The sequence below is a fragment of the Macaca nemestrina genome, chromosome 1, assembly GCF_043159975.1.
Source record: "Macaca nemestrina isolate mMacNem1 chromosome 1, mMacNem.hap1, whole genome shotgun sequence".
Lineage (NCBI taxonomy): Eukaryota > Metazoa > Chordata > Mammalia > Primates > Cercopithecidae > Macaca > Macaca nemestrina.
In genome coordinates this window covers 201,414,909-201,436,843 of record NC_092125.1, presented here as the reverse complement: position 1 = coordinate 201,436,843, position 21,935 = coordinate 201,414,909, and the positions used below count along the sequence as shown (strand labels likewise).

Genomic DNA, 21,935 nt, shown 5'->3' with positions numbered 1-21,935 from the left:
AAACCCCGTCTCTACTAAAAAAATACAAAAAACTAGCCGGGCGAGGTGGCGGGCGCCTGTAGTCCCAGCTACACAGGAGGCTGAGGCAGGAGAATGGCGTAAACCCGGGAGGCGGAGCTTGCAGTGAGCTGAGATCCGGCCACTGCGCTCCCGAGACTCCGTCTCAAAAAAAAAAAAAAAAAAAAAAAAAAGATATGTGACAGCGGCTCTTATATAATTTTTGTTTGTTTGTTTGTTTTGAGACAGAGTCTCGCTCTGTCACTCATGCTGGCGTGCAGTGGCACGATCTTGGCTCACTGCAGCCTCCGCCTCCCGGGTTCAAGCAATTCTCCCTCCGCAGCCTCCCGAGTAGCTGGGATTACAGGCACCTGCCACCATGCCCGGCTGATTTTTGTATACTTAGTAGAGATGGGGTTTCACCATGTTGGCCAGGCTGGTCTCAAACTCCTGACCTCAGGTTATCTGCCTGCCTTGGCCTCCCAAAGTGGTGGGATTACAGGCGTGAGCTGCCGTGCCTGGCCCTTATATAATTTATTTAAATAAATATTATGAACCTTAGCAGATCTTTCTACCTCTTATTACAAAAGTACATTATAAATATCTCTTTTCTCTCTCTACAGGACAATCCTGCAAACACAGACTGTTTGACTTAGAATCTTCTCTTTTTTACTCCATTCAAGAGCAGCATTCATAAATTTCCAGGTATGACAAATTTTAATTCTTGATCTACCTCACTTAAATGCATAGATTAAAAAGTAAAATTCTGGGGCCGAGTGCTGTGGCTCATGCCTGTAATCCCAGCACTTTGGGAGGCCAAGGTAGACAGATCACCTGAGGTCGGGAGTTCGAGACCAGCCTGACCAACATGAAGAAACCCTGTCTCTACTGAAAATACAAAATCAGCCGGGCGTGGTGGCACATGCCTGTAATCCCAGCTACTCGGGAGGCTGAGGCAGGAGAATTCCTTGAACCTGGGAGGCAGAGGTTGCGGTGAGCCGAGATGCCGCCATTGCACTCCAGCCTGGGCAACAAAATTGAAAGTCCATCTCAAAAAAAAAAAAAGTAGAATTTTGGGCTGGGTGCGGTAGCTCATGCGCGTAATCTCAGCATTTTGGGAGGCCAAGGCAGGCAGATATCCTGAGGTCAGGAGTTCGAGACCAATCTGGTCAACATGGCGAAACCCCATCTCTATTAAAAATACAAAAATTAGCCAGGCGTGGTGCTGGGTGCCTGTAATCTCAGCGCTTGTGAGACTGAGGCAGGAGAATCACTTGAACCCAGGCAGCAGATGTTGCAATGAGCCGAGATCACGCCAGTGCACTCCAGCCTGGGCAACAGAGCAAGACTCTGTCTCAAAAAAAAAAAAAAAAAAAAAGGTAAAATTTTGTAGTTGTAGATATTATATATTAGAGAATGGATTTATTTCTTGGAAATTCACTGTCTAAGATGTTCAGTGTTCTGATCTTTTTGGTCTCCCTGTTCACTGATTGCTAATTTTTTTAAATGACATCTTTATTTTGAATTCTCTCTCTTTTTTTTTTTTTTTTTTGAGATGAAGTCTCGCTCTGTCCCCAGGCTGGAGTGCAGTGGCCGGATCTCAGCTCACTGCAAGCTCCGCCTCCCAGGTTTAGTCCATTCTTCTGCCTCAGCCTCCTGAGTAGCTGGGACTACAGGCGTCTGCCACCTCGCCCAGCTAATTTTTTGTATTTTTTAGTAGAGACAGGGTTTCACCGTGTTAGCCAGGATGGTCTCGATCTCCTGACCTCATGATCCGCCCGTCTCGGCCCCCCAAAGTGCTGGGATTACAGGCTTGAGCCACCGCGCCCGGCCGAATTCTCTCTTAAGGAAGTGTAGTGTATCCTTGTGAATGTGGGCCGAATTCTTTTTTTTTTTTTTTTTTTAACATCCAGGATACATATTTGAATTACATTTTAATCTTTTACTTATTTATTTATTTATTTTTTATTTTTTTGAGATGGAGTCTTGCTGTGTCGGCTAGACTGGAGTGCAGAGGCAACCTCCGCCTCCCGGGTTCAAGCACTTCTGCCTCAGCCTCTAGAGTAGCTGGGATTACAGGCACCCGCCACCACTCCTGGCTAATTTTTGTATTTTTGGTAGAGATGGGGTTTCACCATGTTGGTCAGGCTGGTCTCGAACTCCTGACCTCAGGTGATCCACCCGCCTTGGCCTCCCAAAATGCTGGGGTTACAGACCTGAGCCACCACACCCGGTTTTTATCTTTTTTTTAAACTGGGATCCAGGCAATTGTATGGAACTACATTTTTTAATTCATTGCCTCTCTTGTGTATATATTTCTCCCATTCTAGCTTGATCCACATACTTGTATTATTAAGAACTGGAGATTATCTAGACCAGTCCTTTTAATTTGCAGAGAAGGATGTTAAGCCTAGAAACTTAAGTTACTTGCCCATGGACATAATACTAATTTAGTGGTAGAACCAGTGTCAGAATTCTGACCTCCCACAGCTGCATCATGCAGCCTTGGAGTAACTGTCTGGGTTAACTCCCTTTTCTGTAAAATGGAGATAATAATACCATCTCCCGGCAAGGCACAGTGGCTCACGCCTGTAATCCCAGCACTTTGGGAGGCCGAGACGGGTGGATCACGAGGTCAGGAGATTGAGACTATCCTGGCTAACACAGTGAAATCCTGTCTTTACTAAAAATACAAAAAATTAGCTGGGTGTGGTGGCGGGCGCCTGTAGTCCCAGCTACTCGGGAGGCTGAGGCAGGAGAATGGCATGAACCCAGGAAGCAGAGCTTGCAGTGAGCCGAGATTGTGCCACTGCACTCCAGCCTGGGCGACAGAGCAGCAATCCGTCTCAAAAATAATAATAATAATAATACCATTTCCCCTATAGGTTGCATGTAAGGATTAAATGAGACAATGCAGGTAGTTACTTTAATACTGCCTGTTGGCCCTTTAACCCCTTCACTGCATCTTTCTTGAAATTCTCCACCCTTGGCTAATGTGTCACGAAGCTCTCTTAATTCTCCCTGTAATTCCTTATCTGTAACACTGGCTTCTTTTCCCCATCCTGCTCCACAATCATGGGCAATCCTCCAGGTTCCCCTCTCAGCCCTTGTTTCCTCTGAGCCCCTTCATTTCTGCTAACAACTTAATCGCTATTTGCAGATTCTCTTGCTCCTCTATCTTCAAGTCTGAGTGTCCCTGTGAACTTCAGACCAGCATTTCCAGTGGCCTCCTGGCCATATCTATCTGATTTCCCATTCCTCTCAAATCCAGCATACATAAAACCAAAGTCATTGCTTTTCTTCTAAACCAGTTATTTCTCTGGACTCTGGACTTCCCAATTTCTTGTTTCAAATTTAAAAAAAAATTTTTAATTTTAATTTTTTTTTTTTTTTTTTTTGAGACAGCATCTGTGTGCCCAGGCTGGAGTGCAGTGGTGCAATCACTGTTGCTCACTGTAGCCTCAACCTCCCGGGCTAAAGTGACCCTCCCACCTCAGCCTCCCAAGTAGCTGGGACTACAGGCACATGCAATTTTTTATTTTTATTTATTTATTTATTTTTCTGAGACAGAATCTTGCTATGTCCCCCAGGCTGGAGTGCAGTGATGTGATCTCAGCTCACTGCAACCTCCACCTACTGGGTTCAAGTGATTCTCCTGCCTCAGCCTCCTGGGTAGCTAGGATTACAGGTGTGTACCACTGCGCCTGGCTAATTTTTGTAGTTTTAGTAGAGACAGGGTTTCACCGTGTTGGTCAGGCTAGTCTTGAACTCCTGACCTCATGATCCACCTGCCTCGGCCTCCCAAAGTGCTAGGATGACAGGTGTGAGCTACTGCGCCCGGCCACAATTTTTTATTTTTTAGAGACAGGGTCTTGCTCTGTTGCCCAGGCCGACGTACAGTGGTATTACCATAGCTCACTGCAGCCTCCAACTCCTGGGCCTAAGCAATCCACTGCCTCTGCTTCCCAAGTAGCTGGGACCACAGGCATGCACCATCATGCCCAACTAATTTTTAAAAATCTATTTTGCCATCCTGGTCTCAAACTTAATTTAAGAAAAAGCAAGGTATAGGACCGGGCACCGTGGCTCACGCCTGTAATCCCAGCATTTTGGGAGGCCGAGGCAGGTGGATCATGAGGTCAAGATATCAAGACAATCCTGGCCAGCATGGTGAAACCCAGTCTCTACTAAAAATACAAAAATTAGCCAGGTGTGGTGGCAGGTGCCTGTAGTCCCAGCTACTTGGGAGGCTGAGGGAGGAGAATCATTTGAACCTGGGAGGCGGAGGTTGCAGTGAACCAAGATTGTGCCTCTGCACTTCAGCCTGGCGACAGAGCAAGACTCTGTCTCAAAAACAGAAAAAAGAAAAAGCAAGGTATAGACCAATGTGTATGATACAAGGGAACTTAACTTTCTTAACTTTCCATATCAGTAGAGTGTTTTCTTATTTTTGAATCGTACGCATTCAAGGGTGAAAGGGAAGGGGAAAAGATCAGTGTTGCGGTGGCTCACACCTGTAATCCCAGCACTTTGGGAGGCCAAGGCAGGTGGATCACTTGAGGCCAGGAGTTCGAGAACAGCCAGGCCAACATGGTGAAACCCCGTCTCTACTAAAAATACAAAAATTAGCCGGGTGTTGTGGTGCGCTCCTGTAGTCCCAGCTACTTGGGAAGCTGAGACAGGAGAATCACTTGAACCTGGGAGGCAGAGGTTGCAGAGCTGAGATGATGCCATTGCACTCCAGCCTGGGTGACAGAGCCAGACTGTCTCAAAAAAATGATGTGAGAACTATATAAATAATTTGTTTCTCTAGGATTTTGTTTTTGTTTGTTTTTGTTTTGCCTTGGATTCCAGGGCAAATAATGCTAAATGTAAATGTATAGAAACCATCTCATTAACATTTTGTTTAATTTAAATAAAATGTTGCTTGCTCTGTCCCTGAGGCTAAAGGGCAGTGGCATAATCCGAACTCACTGCAGCCTCCAACTCCTGGGCTAGGTGATCCTCCCACCTCAGAACCCAAATAGCTGGGACTACAGGCCCATGCCACCATACCCAGCTAGTTTTTATAATTTTTTATAGAGATGAGGTTTCACCATGTTGCCCAGGCTAGTCTCAAACTCCTGAGCTCAAACATCTACCTGCTTCAGTCTCCCAAAGTGCTGGGATTATAGGTGTGAGCCACTGCGCCCAGTCCATTTTACCAAACTCTTATCATCAGTTATTAAAACTTTCCAATGCCACCCTCTGTTGATGACTTCTAAATCTTTATCTCCAGCCTAGATTTCCTGAGCGTATATCCAGACATCCTTATACTGACTTCATGCTCGGTGAGCAACATTTTGATGACTGACTTTCCATATCACCTCCTCATAAGGAAAGGAGAATATGTTGGTCAGTGGAAAACAATTATCTGTCCCTTTGATGTTTACATTTTTCATCATAATTTATAAAATGGCCTTGTGTCTCTTTTGTATATATGGTATATCTGACATATCACATACACATATATAACATATATAGACCTATGTACAAACTCTGTGAGCTTGATTAAAGACAGAGGATGGGGGAAAAGGAGGGAAGTAGGAAGGCATTTGCCTGTAAGAAACAGATCATCTTTTTGTGGACCAAATCACATTTCTGATGAGTTTCTGAAAAATCAAACTTTAAATAAGAGGTAACAATGTAAATGCTGCCAATCATTTATCTTAGCACCTAGCCAGCTGGCCATTTTCTTCCTTGCTCACCCCTCCCTCCTTCTTATCTACAGTAGTTAGCTACTTAGGGAAAAATTTAGGTCTTCTCATCACACAGTACACCAAATACATTCTAGAAGAGAAGTATTACACACACACACACACACAAGCAAATGGAAGTAAATATTCATCAGACATCTGGAGGAGGGAAGATATCCTGAGGGTAGAACACACTGAAAACAAATCATGTAGGGAACTTTCAACATGTGCCATTCATTTACTTATTCGTTTATTAGTCTCCAAGTCTGAAGGATGTAGATATGAGGCTGAGAAGGGAAAGGTTTGGCCTGGGACAGTTCCTGGGTCCTGGATTAGGCACTATAGGGAGATAGTGGTATTAATTCCCAAGAAAGGAGACACAGATGAAGGAGTAAATTTCACGGGTTAAGAAAAGGCAGCAATAGTAAGTTTGGAATTCAGTAAGTTTGAGGTTATCTTCTGTATCTAACTGGTGATGGATAACAACAATGATGATAAGAATTATAACAGCGGCTCATATATTATTGAGCAGCTACAGTGTCCCAGGCACCTGCAGAGTTCTTGACATTTGCAATGTCGCATTGAATCTACAATTCCATGAAGTAGGTACTGCACTCTTATAAACCCCCATTTATAGGTGAGGAAATAGGTGTGTAAACCACAGCAGAGCCGGGGCTTAGATTCACTTTAATGGCATAGCCCATGTGTTTACCCACTGTTATTTATGCTGCTTCCAAGTCTTGCTGATTCTACCTCTTTGGCTTATCTCTATCTACTTCTTTTCTTTCTTTCTTTTTTTTTTTTTGTTTGAGACGGTGTCTGGCTTTGTCACCCAGGCTGGAGTGCAGTGGCGTGATCTTGGCTTACTGCAACCTCAGCCCGCCGGTTCAAGCCTTTTTTGTGCCTCAGCCTCCCGAGTAGCTGGAATTACAGGCACCCGCCACCACTGGACCTGGCTAATTTTTCTATTTTTAGTAGAGATGGGGTTTCACCAAGTTGGCCAGGCTGGTCTCCATTGAGCCACCTGCCTTGGCCTTGTCTACTTCTTTTCTTTTTTTTTTTTTTTTTTTTTTTGAGACGGAGTCTCGCTCTGTCGCCCAGGCTGGAGTGCAGTGGCGCGATGTCGGCTCACTGCAAGCTCCGCCTCCCGGGTTCACGCCATTCTCCTGCCTCAGCCTCCCGAGTAGCTGGGACTACAGGCGCCCACAACCGCGCCCGGCTAATTTTTTGTATTTTTAGTAGAGACGGGGTTTCACCGTGGTCTCGATCTCCTGACCTTGTGATCCGCCCACCTTGGCCTCCCAAAGTGCTGGGATTACAGGCGTGAGCCACCGCGCCCGGCTTGTCTACTTATTTTCATCACCACTACTGTGGTTTAAATGTTGGTCCCTTCAAAACTCATTTTGAAACTTAATCCTCAATTTAAATTTTTTTTTTTTTTTTTTTTTTTTTTTTTTTTTTGAGACAGGGTCTCATTGTGTCACCCAGGCTGGATGGAGTGCAGTGGCACGATCACAGCTCACTGCAGCCTCAACCTCCCCAAGCTCAGGTGATCCTCCTACCTCACCCTCCTGAGTAGCTGAGACTACAGATGCATGCCACCATGCCTGGCTAATCTTTGTATTTTTTGTAGTGATAGGGTTTTGCCATGTTGCCCAGGCTGGTCTCCAACTCCAGGGCTCAAGTGATTTGCCTGCCTTGGCCTCTCAAAGTGCTGGGATTACAAGCGTGAGCCACCATGCATGGCACAATGTGGCAGTATTGAGAGGTGGGGCCGTTAAGAGGTGATTGGGTTATGAAGGATTAATGGGTTATCATGGGGGGAACTGGTGGTTTTATAAGAAGAGGAAGGGAGATGTGAGCACGCTCAGCCCCTTGCCACCTGTACTAGTCTGTTCTTGCATTGCTATAAAGAAATACCTGAGACTGGGTAATTTATAAAGAATAGAGGTTTAATTGGCTCACAGTTCTGCAGGCTGTACAGGAAGCATAGTAGCTTCTGCTTCTGGGGAGGCCTCAGGAAGCTTCCAGTTATGATGGAAGGCATAGGAGGAGCAGGCATTTTCACATGGCTGGAGTAGGAGGAAGAGAGGTGCCACACACTTTCACACAACGAGATCTCATGAGAACTCACTCACTATACAGCATCAAGGTGGGGATGGTGCTAAACCATTCATGAGAACTCTGCCTCCATGATCCATTCACTTCCCGTCAGTCCCCACCTCCAACACTGGGGATTACAATTCTACATGAGATTTGGCCAGGGACACAGATTCAAACCGTATCACTACCGATCCTTCTGCACTGTCCCAGGACTCTGCAAAGAGTCTCCAAGAGCAAGAAGGCCCTCACCAGGTGTAGACCCTTGACCTGGGATGTCTCAGCCTTCAGAACTGTAATACATAAATTTCATTTATTTGTCTTTTTTTCCTTTATCTTTTTCATGATGTTATTTTTTCTTTTTTTCTTTTTCTTTATAAATCACCCAGTTTCAGCTTTTTGTTGTTGTTGTTATAAGTAACAGAAAACAGACTCATACCACCCTACCACTACCCACAACTACTTCCATTCTTTTTTTTTTTCTTCTTCTTCTTGTTGTTTTTGAGATGCAGTCTCACTCTGTCACCCAGGCTGGAGAAGTTCAGTGGTGCAACTTCAGCTCATTGCAACCTCTGCCTCCCAGGTTCAAGCAATTCTCCCACCTCAGCCTCCTGAGTAGCTGGGATTACAGGAGGCACATGTCACCATGCCTGGCTAAATTTTGTATTTTTAGTAGAGATAGGGTTTCACCATGTTGACCAGGCTGGTCTCAAACTCCTGACCTCAAGTGATCTGCCCACCTTGGCCTCCCAAAGTGCTGGGATTACAGGCATGAGCCACCATGCGGCAGCCCAACCACTTCCATTTCTACCCCTACCATTTTGTCTAGATTACAACTGCCTCCTGCCTGATCTCACTGCCGATGACATTCTTACTGCTCTCTGATTTGATCAAATACTAAATCACCTCTCTCCTTTGCATTAAACCCCTTAATGTCCCCCCCACCCCTGCCCCAGTGCTTACAGGGTCTAATCCAAACTCTTTTTTTTTTTTTTTTTTTTGAGTCGAGTCTTGCTCAGTTGCCCAGGCTGGAGTGCAGTGCTGCGATCTCGGCTCACTGCAATCTCTACCTCCTGGGTTCACGCCATTCTTCTGCCTCAGCCTCCTGAGTAGCTGGGACTACAGGCGCCTGCCACCACGCCCAGCTAATTTTTTTTTGTATTTTTAGTAGAGACAGGGTTTTACCATGTTAGCCAGGATGGTCTCGATCTCATGACCTCGTGATCTGCCTGCCTCATCCTCCCAAAGGGCTGGAATTGTAGGTGTGAGCCCCCACGCCCGGCCCCAAACTCTTTCATAAAGCAAATAAGGTGCTCCATCCATCTCTCACCATCTCTTTTGCACCCTGTGCTCCAGCCATATTGAACAACTTACTTCCTATTTTCTTTTTTTTTTTTTTTTTTTTTGAGATGGAGTCTTGCTGTGTCTCCCAGGCTGGAGTGCAGTGGCGTGATCTCGGCTCACTGCAAGCTCCGCCTCCTGGGTTCACACCATTCTCCCGCCTCAGCTTCCCAAGTAGCTGGGACTACAGGCACCCGCCACCATGCCCAGCTAGTTTTTTGTATTTTTAGTAGAGACGGGGTTTCACCATGTTAGCCAGGATAGTCTCGATCTCCTGACCTCGTGATCCACCCGCCTCGGCCTCCCAAAATGCTGGGATTACAGGCTTGAGCCACCGTGCCCGGCCCTTACTTCCTATTTTCTTATTATACCAGTCCGTGCCTTGGCTCAAACTCTATCTTCTGCCTAGAATGCTTTTCTCTTTTTTTTTTTTTTTTTTCTGAGTGAAAACCTACTTGCCTTTCAAGCATCTACCCTAGCATTATATCACCTACAAAGCAAAGTACGTTGAGTCTTCTCCCACAGTTCTGGAGGCTAAGTCTGAAATCAGGGTGTTGACAGGGCCATGCGTCCTCTGAAGGTTGTAGGGCAGAGTCCTTCCTTGCCTCTTCCTAGCTTCTGGTGGGTGCCAGCAATCCTTGGCATTCCTTCTGTTGTAGCTCCATAATTCCAGCCTCTGCTTCTGTCTTCACGTAGTGTTCTTCCTTCTCTGTGTGTGGTTTTGTTTCCATTTTTGTTTTTCTGAGACTAGCCTGTTGCCTAGGTTGGTCTTAAACTCCTGGCCTCAAGCAATCTGCCTTTCCTTGGCCTCCCAAAGTGCTAGGATTAGAGGTGGGAGACACCGCATCCAGCCCCTGTGTGTGTCTTCTCAGTGTCCTACTTTCTCCAGATCTTTCCTTATAATGATACCACCCTAATCCAGGATGACCTCATCTTAACTTGATTGTATCTGCAAAGACCCTATTTCCAAATTAAGGTCTCCTGTGTAGGTACCAGGGTTTAAGACTTCAGCATATAATTTTGGGGGGCACAACTCAACCCCATGTCTCACATGCAGGAGCAGGAGCAAGAGAGAGAGTGGAAGGAGGTGGTACATACTCTTTTATTTATTTTTTATTTTTATTTGAGACACAGTCTCACTCTGCCACCCAGGCTGGAGTGCAGTGATGTGATCATGGCTCACTGCAGCCTCGAACTCCTGGGCTCACATGAATCTCCTGCCTCAGCCTCCAAACTATAGGAGGCCACCATACCCAGCTAATTTTTAAATTTTTTTTTCTTTATAGAAACAGGGTCTCACTATGTTGTTCAGGCTGGTCTTGAACTCCTGGGCTCAAGCAGTCCTTCTGCCTCAGTCTCCCAAAGTGTTGGGATTATAGGCATGAGAGCTATTTTTTAATTTTTATTTTTTTAGATGGAGTTTCGCTCTTGTTGCCTAGGCTGGAGTGCAATGGTGCAATCAGCTCACTGCAACCCCCGCCTCCTGGGTTCAAGCAGTTCTCCTGCCTCAGACTCCCGAGTAGCTGGGATTACAGGCATGCACCACCACGCCCAGCTAATTTTGTATTTTTAGTAGAGATGGGGTTTCCCCATGTTGGTCAGGTTGGTCTCGAACTCCCGACCTCAGGTGATCCGCCTGCCTCGTCCTCCCAAAGTGCTGGGATTATAGGCCTGAGCCACCGCGTGCGGCTTTTTATTTTTCTTTTTTCTTTTCTTTTGTGAGACGGAGTCTCTCTCTGTCGCCCAGGCTGGAGTGCAATGGCGAGATCTCAGCTCACTGCAGTCTCTGCCTCCCTGATTCAAGCAATTCTCCTGCCTTGCCTCAGCCTCCCGAGTAGTTGGGATTATAGACACCCACCACCACACCCAGCTCATTTTTTTGTACTTTAGTAGAGATGGGGTTTCACCATGTTGGCCAGGCTCCTTTCAGACTCCTGACCTCAAGTGATCCACCCACCTCGGCTTCCCAAAGTGCTAGGATTACGGGCTTGAGCCACCACACCCAGCCCCGAGCTATTTTTAAGTACTGAAATATTTTTATGTATAAACTGTTATTTTGGTGTTATAAAATGTAAATCATTTATGTTATAAGACATGTCCACAGAGTTATATACTGCATTTAGGTTTCATATCAAACAAGGGTACATTTTTAAAGTAGGTATACTGTGTACCTCATTCTTTATTTTATATCCTTACAAGGTACTTTATTGTTTTAACTCTTATTTTCTGTTTCTTATAGGATTAGTTCTCTTTTTCAGGGATTATTAGTTGTTTGCATTTCCCCCAGAGGCAAATCATCTACTGCCAGAGGCTCCCTGATGGAATCAGGTTAGAATGAGGTTGGGGGTGGGAAGACATTAAGAGAAGCAAAACCAGGCACGATGGCTCGCCCTGTAATCCCAGCACTTTGGGAGGCCAAGGTGGGAGGATTCCGTGGGCCCAGGATTTTGAGGTCACAGTCAGCTATGACGCCAAGGAAAGGGAGTTAATGAGGAAAAGTTATAAGACCTGATTCCCAGCCCTACAGGACTTCTCTCCTTTTCCCCCCTAGGGCTGACACCTTCTTTGTCTTTTTCTTTCTTTCTTTTTCTTTTTTTGAAATGGGGTCTCACTTTGTCACCCAGGCTGGAGTACAATGGCATGATCTCAGCTCACTGCAGCCTCTGCCTCCTGGGTTCAAGCAGTTCTCTTGCCTCAGCCTCCCAAGTAGCTGGAATTACAGGCCCCCACCACCACACCCAGCTAATTTTTTTTTTTTTTTTTTTGTCTTTTTAGTAGAGATGGGGTTTCATCGTCTTGGCCAGGCTGGTTTCAAACTCCTGACCTCAGGTGATCTGCCCACCTTGGCCTCCCAAAGTGCTGAGATCACAGGCATAAACCACCAAACCTAGCCACCTTCTTCCTAAGGATAATTTATTTTAGACAGGTTCTTCTTCCCCAGTCATCTCACCCTCAAGCCAGAGGGGTTGAGGAAGCCCCATGATAGAACCTGGTCATCTCTAGGTGGAACGGCCTCTGAGACAAAACATTAAAGAGGATGGGGAGTACAACTCACTTCTTAATAATGTTATTGATACTGAGATGCCAGCAAGGTCATTTCATCTCAGTTTTGCAACAGCTAATTTGAAACCATGGGCACAGTGAGCAGTCAGCATGCTGTCACTGGTCCTGAGGACATTGCAGTATTTGAATGGTGAGAAGTGACAGCACTCAGAAAAGGACACACCAGATTTCTATGGCTTTTTTACCTTAGGATCTCAAAGGACATTACTGCTTTATTACTCATTCCCTAGAAAATAGTGCGCTAGAATAACTCATCCCTAAGAACGCTATGTGATTGGTATTTTGCAATTTTTACTCCATCCCAGTGCCAAGTTTCAGTGTTTTTCTAGTGTGATTGATATATTAGAATTTTTACTTTATAAGCTGTGATAAAACCATAATACTTTTTGGCCACTTTAAGTCTGGAGCTTTTATGATTTCACATTGAAAAGAAGTCTGAAGCTTTATTAGGTAAGTGAAAATGTAACACAGATGTCTGGGTAATGGAAGCCAGTAGCCTGTTTTTAACAGAATTATTCTTTAAAAGCAGAATGAAATTCCCTCTCTAGAATTTAGGGATACAAATTCTCTACCCTCAGCCTTTGACCTATAACCTCTTTAGGGAAAAGGATTCATCTCTCTGTCTCTAATCTTTCACCAAAATACCAAAAATTAAGTGCACATGTTCCATAGCAAAATATACCTAAAACAATTAATACATCAAGTAAACCAATAGTTTCTCATTTTTAGAGTATCTAAAAAAAAAAAAAAAAAAAAAACCAACAATTTATGCTGGCATTTTATAGTATAACTTGATTTATTTCAGGATTTCATTGTAAGAAACACAAACATATGTAGTATATAATTTAACTGCAACAAAATAGTTTAAAAATGTTGAAGTTGGAACAATCCTGAGAGATCATACAGTCCCACCTCCTACCAAATGCAGTCACCCTAAATCAATGACATTCTGCCTCTGCTACAATGGTAGCATAGAAAGTGTTACTTTGCAAAGTGACTGATACTGTTGTTAATCAGTTTAGCCCAGTGTTTCTCAAATTTGTCTTACGGAAACCCACAGTAAGAAATACATTTTTGCTGGGCACTGTGGTTTATGCCTGTAATCCCAACACTTTGGGAAGCCAAGGTGAGTTGATTGCTTGAGCTCAGTAGTTCAAGACTGCCTGGGTAAGATGACAAAACCCCATCTTTACAAAAAAACACAAAAATTAGCCAGGCGTGGTGGCATGTGCCTGTAGTCCCAGCTGCTTGGGAGACTGAGGTTGGAAGATGGCTTGAACCCAGGACGTTGAGGCTGCAGTGAGCGGTGATCAGGCCATTGCACTCCGGGCTGGGCGACAGGGCAAGAACCTATCCCCTCCTCCAAAAAAAAGAGAAGAAAAAAAGAAATCCCTTTTAAGGCTTGGCACAGTGGGTCATGCCTGCCCATAATCCCTGCATTTTGGGAGGCCGAGACTGGAGGATCGCTTGAGGCTGGGAGTTAAAGATCAACCTAAGCAACATAGCAAGACCGTGTCTCTACAAAACAATTTAAAAAATTAGCTGGGCATGGTGGCGTGCCCTGTAACCCCAGCTACTCAGGAGGCTGAGGCCAGAGGACCTCTTGAGCCCAGGAGTCTGAGGCTGCAGTAAACTGTGATCACCTACTGTAGTCCAACCTGGATGACAGATTGAGACCATCTTTTAAAAAAAATTTTTTTAATTAAAAATAAATAGCTGTTCTGTATGAGCTCAAATTCATTCATTTCCCTTTAGTCCTATATTTTGGTCCATTTGCATTTTAGTGAATATTTATTCATTGAATAAATACTGACTGAGCACTTATGTGCTAGACATTATGCACTGTGCTAGGGATGCTGAGGTGGAAAAAACAGAGACTTATAGCTTTTGGAGCTTAGACTCTACTTCTTAGTCTAGAAGCCTAGTCTACTAGACCTATTAAGAGAATAATTCTGGCCGGGCACGGTGGCTCATGCCTGTAATCCCAGCACTTTGGGAGGCTGAGGCAGGCGGATCACAAGGTCAGGAGATCGAGACCATCCTGGCTGACACAATGAAACCCCGTCTCTACTAAAAATACAAGAAAAGTAGCCGGGCATGGTGGTGGGCACCTGTAGTCCCAGCTACTCGTGAGGCTGAGGCAGGAGAATGTCGTGAACCCAAAAAGCGGAACTTGTAGTGAGCCGAGACTGTGCCACTGCACTCCAGCCTGGGCGACAGAGCAAGACTCCATCTCCAAAAAAAAAAGAATAATTCTACAGCTGGGCACAGTGGCTCATGCTATAATCCCAGCACTTTGGGAGGCCAAGGTAGGCGGATCACTTGAGCCCAGGGGTTTGAGACCAGTGTAGGCAAAATAATGAGACCCTATCTCTACAAAAGAAGAAAAAGAAAGAAAAAATTAGCTGGGCATGGTGGCGCATACCTCTAGTCCCAGTTACTCAGGAGGCTGAGGTGGGAGGGTCACCTGAGCCTGGGAAGTCAAGACGGCAGTGAGCCGTGATAGTGCCACTGCACTCCAGCTTAGGCAACAGAGCAAGACTCTGTCTCAAACTTAATAATAATAAAAACAAAATAATTCTAGTTCTTCGACATAATTGCCTTTCAGTATTGGAAGACAACTATCACGTTTCCTAATCTATGCCTCATATGATGTAGTTTCTGTAACAATAGCTATTGAGCCATAGTGATTAACTAAAGCTCCCCATACTAAAGATGGGCTTGTCAAGGAAACCTCTGTTGAAGTGACGTTTAAGTAAAGACTTGTGGGCCGGGCGCGGTGGCTCAAGCCTGTAATCCCAGCACTTTGGGAGGCCGAGACGGGCGGATCACGAGGTCAGGAGATCGAGACCATCCTGGCTGACACGGTGAAACCCCGTCTCTACTAAAAAAAATACAAAAACTTAGCCGGGCGAGGTGGCGGGCGCCTGTAGTCCCAGCTACTCGGGAGGCTGAGGCAGGAGAATGGCGTAAACCCGGGAGGCGGAGCTTGCAGTGAGCTGAGATCCGGCCAGTGCACTCCAGCCTGGGCGACAGAGCGAGACTCCGTCTCAAAAAAAAAAAAAAAAAAAGACTTGTGTAGATTTGGGGAACAAGTTATGTGAAGATCCTTCACTCCTGGGTGAGGAATGTTCCAGACACAAGGGACGTCAGGAATGAGCTTGGCACCTTGGGAGGCATCAAAAGCAGTAAGGTGAGAGCTGCAGGTAGGGGAGATCTTTCGGAGATCTGGCAGCACTTTTAGACCAGGGTAAAGACTTTGGATTCTTACTCTGTGAGATGGGAACCACTGGAGGTTAAAGTATTTAACTTCATTTATTTTTGTGAAAGGGATTTTATTAGTCCATTCTCGCATTGCTATAAAGAACTCCCTAAGACTGGGTAATTTCATTGGCTCACAGTTCCACAGGCTGTAAAGGAAGCATGACTGGGCAGGCCTCAGGAAACTTACAGTGATGGCAAAAGGCAAAGGGGAAGCAGGCCCATCCTACATGTCTGAAGCGGGAGGAAGAGTGAAGGAGGAGGTGCTACACACTTTTAAACAACCAGATCTCGTGAGAACTCACTCACTATCACAAGAATAGCAAGAGGGAAATCTGCCCCCATGATCCAGTCACCTTCCACCAGGTCCCCTCTCTAACCTTGGGGATTACAATTCAACATGAGATGCAGATCCAAACCATATCAGGGATCTTCTCTCGTATCTGCCACCTAGCTATTTTTGTGTATTAATTTTATCATAAACTGGCTCTTTTACCAAATTCTTTTGTTTCTAGGTTTATTTAATTGGCTTTATTAAGATATAAGTTAGACCGGGCGTGGTGGCTCACGCCTGTAATCCCAGCATTTTGGGAGGCCGAGGCAGGCGGATCATGAGGTCAGGAGTTTGAGACCAGCCTGGCTAACATGGTGAAACCCCGTCTCTACTAATAATACACAAAAATTAGCCAGGTATGGTGACACGCACTTGTAATCCCAGCTACTAGGGAGGCCGAGGCAGGAGAATTGATTGAACCTGGGAGGCAGAGGTTGCAGTGAGCTGAGATCACGCCACTGCACTCCAGCCTGGGCAACAGAGCAAGACTCTGTCTCGAGAAAAAATTAAGATATAATTTACATGCAATAAAATGCCCCAATTGTAAATGTACAATTTAATGTTTGACATATAGTCATATGTAATAATCACCATAAATAATACATGAAACATTTTCATCACCTAAAATTTCCCTCATGCCTTTTTTTTCTTATGCCATTTTGTAGTAGAGCCTCCTATTTCGTTCTGAGTTTCAGGCAATTGTAATCTCCCTTATGTGACTATAGATTAGTTCTGCCTATTCTAAGATTTCATATAACTGGACTCACACAGTAGGTGTTCTTTGGTTTCTGGCTCCTTTCATTGAGCCTAATGATTTTGAGAGTCATTCACATCATTGCTTGTGTCAGAGGTTTGTTTGCTGTATTGTTCAGTAGTATTCCATGGTATGGATATACTACAATTTATTTATTCACCATCAGATGCACATTTTCTTTCCAATTTGGGGCTAATATGAACAAAGCTGCTATGAAAAATTCTTGTATAAGTCTTTTTGTAGTCATGTGTTTTCATTTTTCTTGGATAAATACCTAGGAGTGGAATTGCCGGGTCTTAGAATAAGTATAACTTTAGTAGAACTGCTAAATAGTTTTCCAAAGTGACTGTAGCATTTTACATTTCCACCAGCAATGCATGAGAGAACTAACTTCTCCACATCCTTGCCAAGATTTGGTGTTGTCAGTCATTTTGTTTTTGGCCATGATGGTGGGTGTGTAATGACATTTCCTCATGGTTTTAATTTGCATTTCCCTGATGACCAGTGACATCTTTTCATATGCTAATTTTGTTTGTTTTCTATTATGAAGTGTCTGTTCAAATCATTCGCCCATGGGTTGTTTGTCCTATTGTTGAGTTCCTATTGTTGAATTTTTCTTTTTTCTTTTTTTTCTTTTTTTTTTTTTTTTGAGACAGAGTCTTGCTCTGTCGCCCAGGCTGGAGTTCAGTGGCTCAATATTGGCTCACTGCAAGCTCTGCCTCCCGGGTTCATGCCATTCTCCTGCCTCAGCCTCCCAAGCAGCTGGGACTGCAGGCACCTGCCACCACGCCCGGCTAATTTTTTGTATTTTTAGTAGAGATGGGCTTTCACCGTGTTAGCCAGGATGGTCTCGATCTCCTGACCTCGTGATCCACCTGCCTTGGCCTCCCAAAGTGCTGGAATTACAGGCATGAGCCACCGTGCCCGGCCCAAGAAGATTCTTTAGAGGATTTTCTGTGTACATGATTATATCTATAAACAATAACAGTTTTTCCTTTTCTGTGTACATGATTGTATCACCTGTAAACAAGAAGTTTTTCCTTTTTACTCTTTATGCCTGTTATTTATGTATTTTTTTTTTTGAGACAGAGTCTCGCTGTGTCACCCTGGCTAGAGTGTTATGGCGCAATCTCGGCTCACTGCAGCTTCCGCCTCCTGGGTTCAAGCGATTCTCCTGCCTCAACCTCCTGAGTAGCTGGGATTACAGGTGCCCACCATCGTGCCCAGCTTATTTTTGTATTTTTAGTAGAGATGGGGTTTCACCATGTTGATCAGGCTGCTCTCGAAGTCCTGACCTCATGATCGGCCCGCCTCGGCCTCCCAAAGTGCTGGGATTACAGGCGTGAGACACTGTGCCCAGCCTATGCCTGTTATTTCTTTAACATCTCTTATTGCACTGACCAGCACCTCCAGGACAGTGTTGGATGGAAATAGCTGAGAGCACAAATCTTGCCCTGTTCCCTGTCTTAGGGGGAAAGCACTTGATCTTTAAGTTAAGTAAGGTATTAGCAGTTGGCTTTTTGTAGATGACCTTTAGCAGCTGAGGAAATTTCCTTCTATTTCTATTTCACTAGAGTTTTTACTATGAATAAGTGTTGGATTTTTCAGATGTCTGTTCTGTGTCTGTTGAGATAGCCTTATTTTTTATTGTTGTTCTGTTAATGTGGTGCTGATTGACTTTCAACTGTTAAACATCTTGTATTCCAGTGATGAACTGCACTTGGTATTATCCTTTCATATATATTTGATTTACAATTTTTTCTTTTTTTTTTTGAGACAAAGTCTCGCTGTCACCCAGGCTGAAGTGCAATGGTGCGATCTTGACTCACTGCAACCTCCGCCTCCTGGGTTCAAGCAATTCTCCTGCCTCAGCCTCCCAAATAGATGGGATTACAGGCGTCTGCCACCACACCCAGCTAATTTTTTTGTACTTTTAGTAGAGATGGGGTTTTGCCATGTTGGCCAGGCTGGTCTCGAACTCCTGACCTCAGGTGATCCAACCACCTTGGCCTCCCAAAGTGATGGGATTACAAGTGTGAGCTACTGCACCCGGCCACAGATATAATATTAAGTTGGTTTTTTTGTTGTTGTTGTTGTTTTGAGACAGAGTCTCACTCTGTCACCTGGGTAGAGTGCGTTTGAACAATCTTGGCTCACTGCAACCTGAGCCTCCCAGGTTCAAGTGATTCTCCTGTCTCAGCCTCCTGAGTAGCTGGGACTACAGGTGCACGCCACCACGCCCAGCTAATTTAGGATTTTTGTGTCCATGTTTACAAGGGATATTGGTCTGTAGGTTTCTTTTCTTTTTTTCTTTTCTTTTCTTTTTTTTTTTTTTTTGAGACGGAGTCTCATGCTATTGCCCAAGCTGGAGTGCAGTGGCACGATCTCAGCTCACTACAACATTTGCCTCCCAGGTTCAAGCAATTCTCCTGCCTCAGCTTCCCAAGTAGCTGGGATTACAGGCATGTGCCACCAGGCCTGGCTAATTTTGTATTTTTAGTAGAGACAGGGTTTCTCCATGTTGGTCAGGCTGGTCTCGAACTCCTGACCTCAGGTGACCCGCCTGCCTCGGCCTCCCAAAGTGCTGGGATTACAGGCATGAGCCGCTGCACCCAGCCTTGTAGTTTTATTTTCTTATAATGTCTTTGGTTTAGGAATCAGAGTAATACTGGCCTCATAAAATGAGTTGAAAGTTTTTCTCCTTGTCTATTTTATGAAAGTGTTTGTATAGATGAGTATTATGTCTTTCTTAAATGTTTGATAGAATTCAACACTGAGGACATTTGGGTCTGGAGTTTTCTTTGTGGGCAGTTTTAAAATTATATTTTAAATTGATTTAATACAATTTAATTTTTAAGTTTGATATATGGCTATTCAGATTTTTAATTTTTTTCTCATACTAGGTTTTTTGTTTTTTTTTTTTTGAGACAGAGCCTCACTCTGTTGCCCAGGCTGGAGTACAGTGGTGTGATCTCACCTTACTGCAACCTCCGCCTCCTGGGTTCAAGTGATTCTCGTGTCTTAGTCTCCTGAGTAGCTAAAATTATAGGTACACACCACCACACCTGGCTAATTTTTGTATTTTTAGTAGAGATGGAGTTTCACCATGTTGGCTAGGCTAGTCTCAAAACTCCTGACCTCGGGTAATCCACCCGCCTTATCTCTCAAAGTGCTGGGATTACAGGCCTGAGCCACTATGCCTGGCTTCTTGTACTAGTTTTGATCACTTATAGCACTCAGGGAATTCATCTATTTCATTTAATTTGTTGAATATATTAGCATAGAGTTCATAATAGTTTCTTTTTATTCTTTCAATGTTTGTAGAATCTGTAGTGATGCTTCATTCCTAATACTGGTAATTTATGTCTTCTTTTTTTTTTTTTCTTGGTCTAGCTAAAGGTTAATCAATCTTTATTGATAATGATTAATTTATTGACATTGATATAGATAACCAGCTTTTGGTTTCATTGATTTTTCGCTATCATTTCTTGGTTTCTATTTTGTTCATTTCTGATCTTGTCTTTATTATTTCCTTCCTTCTACGTACATTGGGTTTAATTTAATTTGATCTCCTTTTCTCTGGATTCTTTTTTTTTTTTTTTTTTTTTTTGAGACTGGGTCTCCCTCTGTCACCCAAGCTGGAGTGCAGTGGCTTGATCTCGGCTTACTGCAACCTCCCCATCCCGGGTTCAAGTGATTCTCCTGCCTCAGCCTCCTGAGTAGGTGGGATTACAGGTGTGTGCCACCATGCCCAGCTAATATTTTGTGTGTTTTTAGTAGAGATGGGATTTCGGCACATGAAAATCCTAAAATACTTGGAAATTAAACATTAAACTTCTAAATAAATAGACATTTATAGAACACTCCACACAAATCAAACTTTGTTGTTTGCAGTTCAAGCAGTTTAGAGGAAAATGTATATTTTATTTTTTATTTTATTTTTTATTTTTTGAGACATAGTTTTCACTCTTGTTGCCCAGGCTGGAGTGCAATGGTGCAATCTCAGCTCACTGCAACCTCCACCTCCCGGGTTCAAGCTATTCTTCTGCCTCAGCCTCCCAAGTAACTGGGATTACAGGCATGCACCACCATGCCCTGCTAATTTTTTGGATTTTTAGTAGAGATGGGATTTCACCGTGTTGGCCAGGTTAGTCTCCAACTCCCGACCTCAGTTGACCCACCCGTCTCGGCCTCCCAAAGTGCTGGGATTACAGGTGTGAGCCACTGAACCCGGCCCGGAAAATGTATAGTTTTAAATTCTTATATTAAAAAAAAAAAAAACTAGAGTCAGACTTCTAGTTTGATTCCATATGGTCAGAGAACATACTCTGTGTGATTTTAATCCTTTAAATGTTCTAAAAACTTGGGCTAGGTGTGGTGGCTTATGCCTGTAATCCCTGAGGCTGAGGCAGGAGGATAACTTGAGGCCAGGAGTTTGAGACCAGTCTGGGCAATGTAAGCAGACCCCTGACTCTATAAAAGCCTTAAAAATTAGCCAAGTGTGGTGGCGCGCACCTGTGGTCCTAGTTACTTGGGAAGATGAGGCTGGAGGATTGCATGAGCCCAGAAGTTTGAGGTTATAGTGAGCTATGATTGCAGCCCTGCACTCCAGACTGAATGACGGAGCAAGACCCTGTCTCTAAAATTAAAAAATAAAAAAATTTTTAAAAAATTATAACATGTTTTATGGCTCAGGGTATGGTCTATCTTGATTAATGTTTGCTACATACTTAAAAAGAATGTATATATTGCTTTTGTTGTATAGAGTGTGCTATAAATGTAAATTTGTCCAAGTTGGTTGATAGTATTGCTCAAGTGTTTTATTTAATTTATTATTATTATTTTGAGACAGGATCTCACTCTGTCACCCAGGCTAGAGTTGCAGTGGTAATAACATGGTTCACTGCAGACTTGACCTCCTAAACACAAGTGATCCTCACAACTCAGCCCCATCAGTGGCTGGGACCACAGGTGCATGCCGCCATGCCCAGCTAATTTTTACATATTTTGTAGAGATGGTTGTCTCTCTGTTTTGCCCAGGCTGGTCTTGAACTCCTGCCCTCAAGTAGTTCTCCCACTTTGGCCTCTCGTAGTGCTGGGATTACAGGCATGAGCCACCATGCCTGGCCTGATAATGTCCGTTTTAAATGGAGCTCAGACTATTAATATTTAATATAATTATTAATATAGTTGGATTTAAGTGTACTATCTTGCTATTTGTTTTCTATTTATGCCAACTTTTTAAATGTCTTTTGTTCCTTTTCTCTTCTTTTTTTTTTTTTTTTTTTTTTTTGAGACAGAGTTTCGCTCTTTCGCCCAGGCTGGAGTGCAGTGGCACAATATCAGCTCA

The 21,935-nt window shown here is 44.0% G+C and overlaps 1 protein-coding gene across 6 annotated transcripts in view; it reads left to right on the top strand.

The window, feature by feature from the left end:
* Positions 1 to 21,935, top strand: part of LOC105494644 (zinc finger and BTB domain containing 8A) — a 66,450-nt gene that overhangs the window by 12,394 nt on the left and 32,121 nt on the right. For 4 of the 6 annotated variants that reach the window (XM_071096729.1, XM_071096714.1, XM_071096734.1 and 1 more), the window contains exon 2: positions 621 to 702. The gene's annotated coding sequence lies outside the window, so the exon portion shown is untranslated. Of the gene's footprint in view, positions 1 to 620; positions 703 to 5,275; positions 5,328 to 11,136; positions 11,502 to 21,935 lie in introns of those variants that run through there. The other 2 variants (XM_071096737.1, XM_011763261.3) reach the window with 2 other exon arrangements.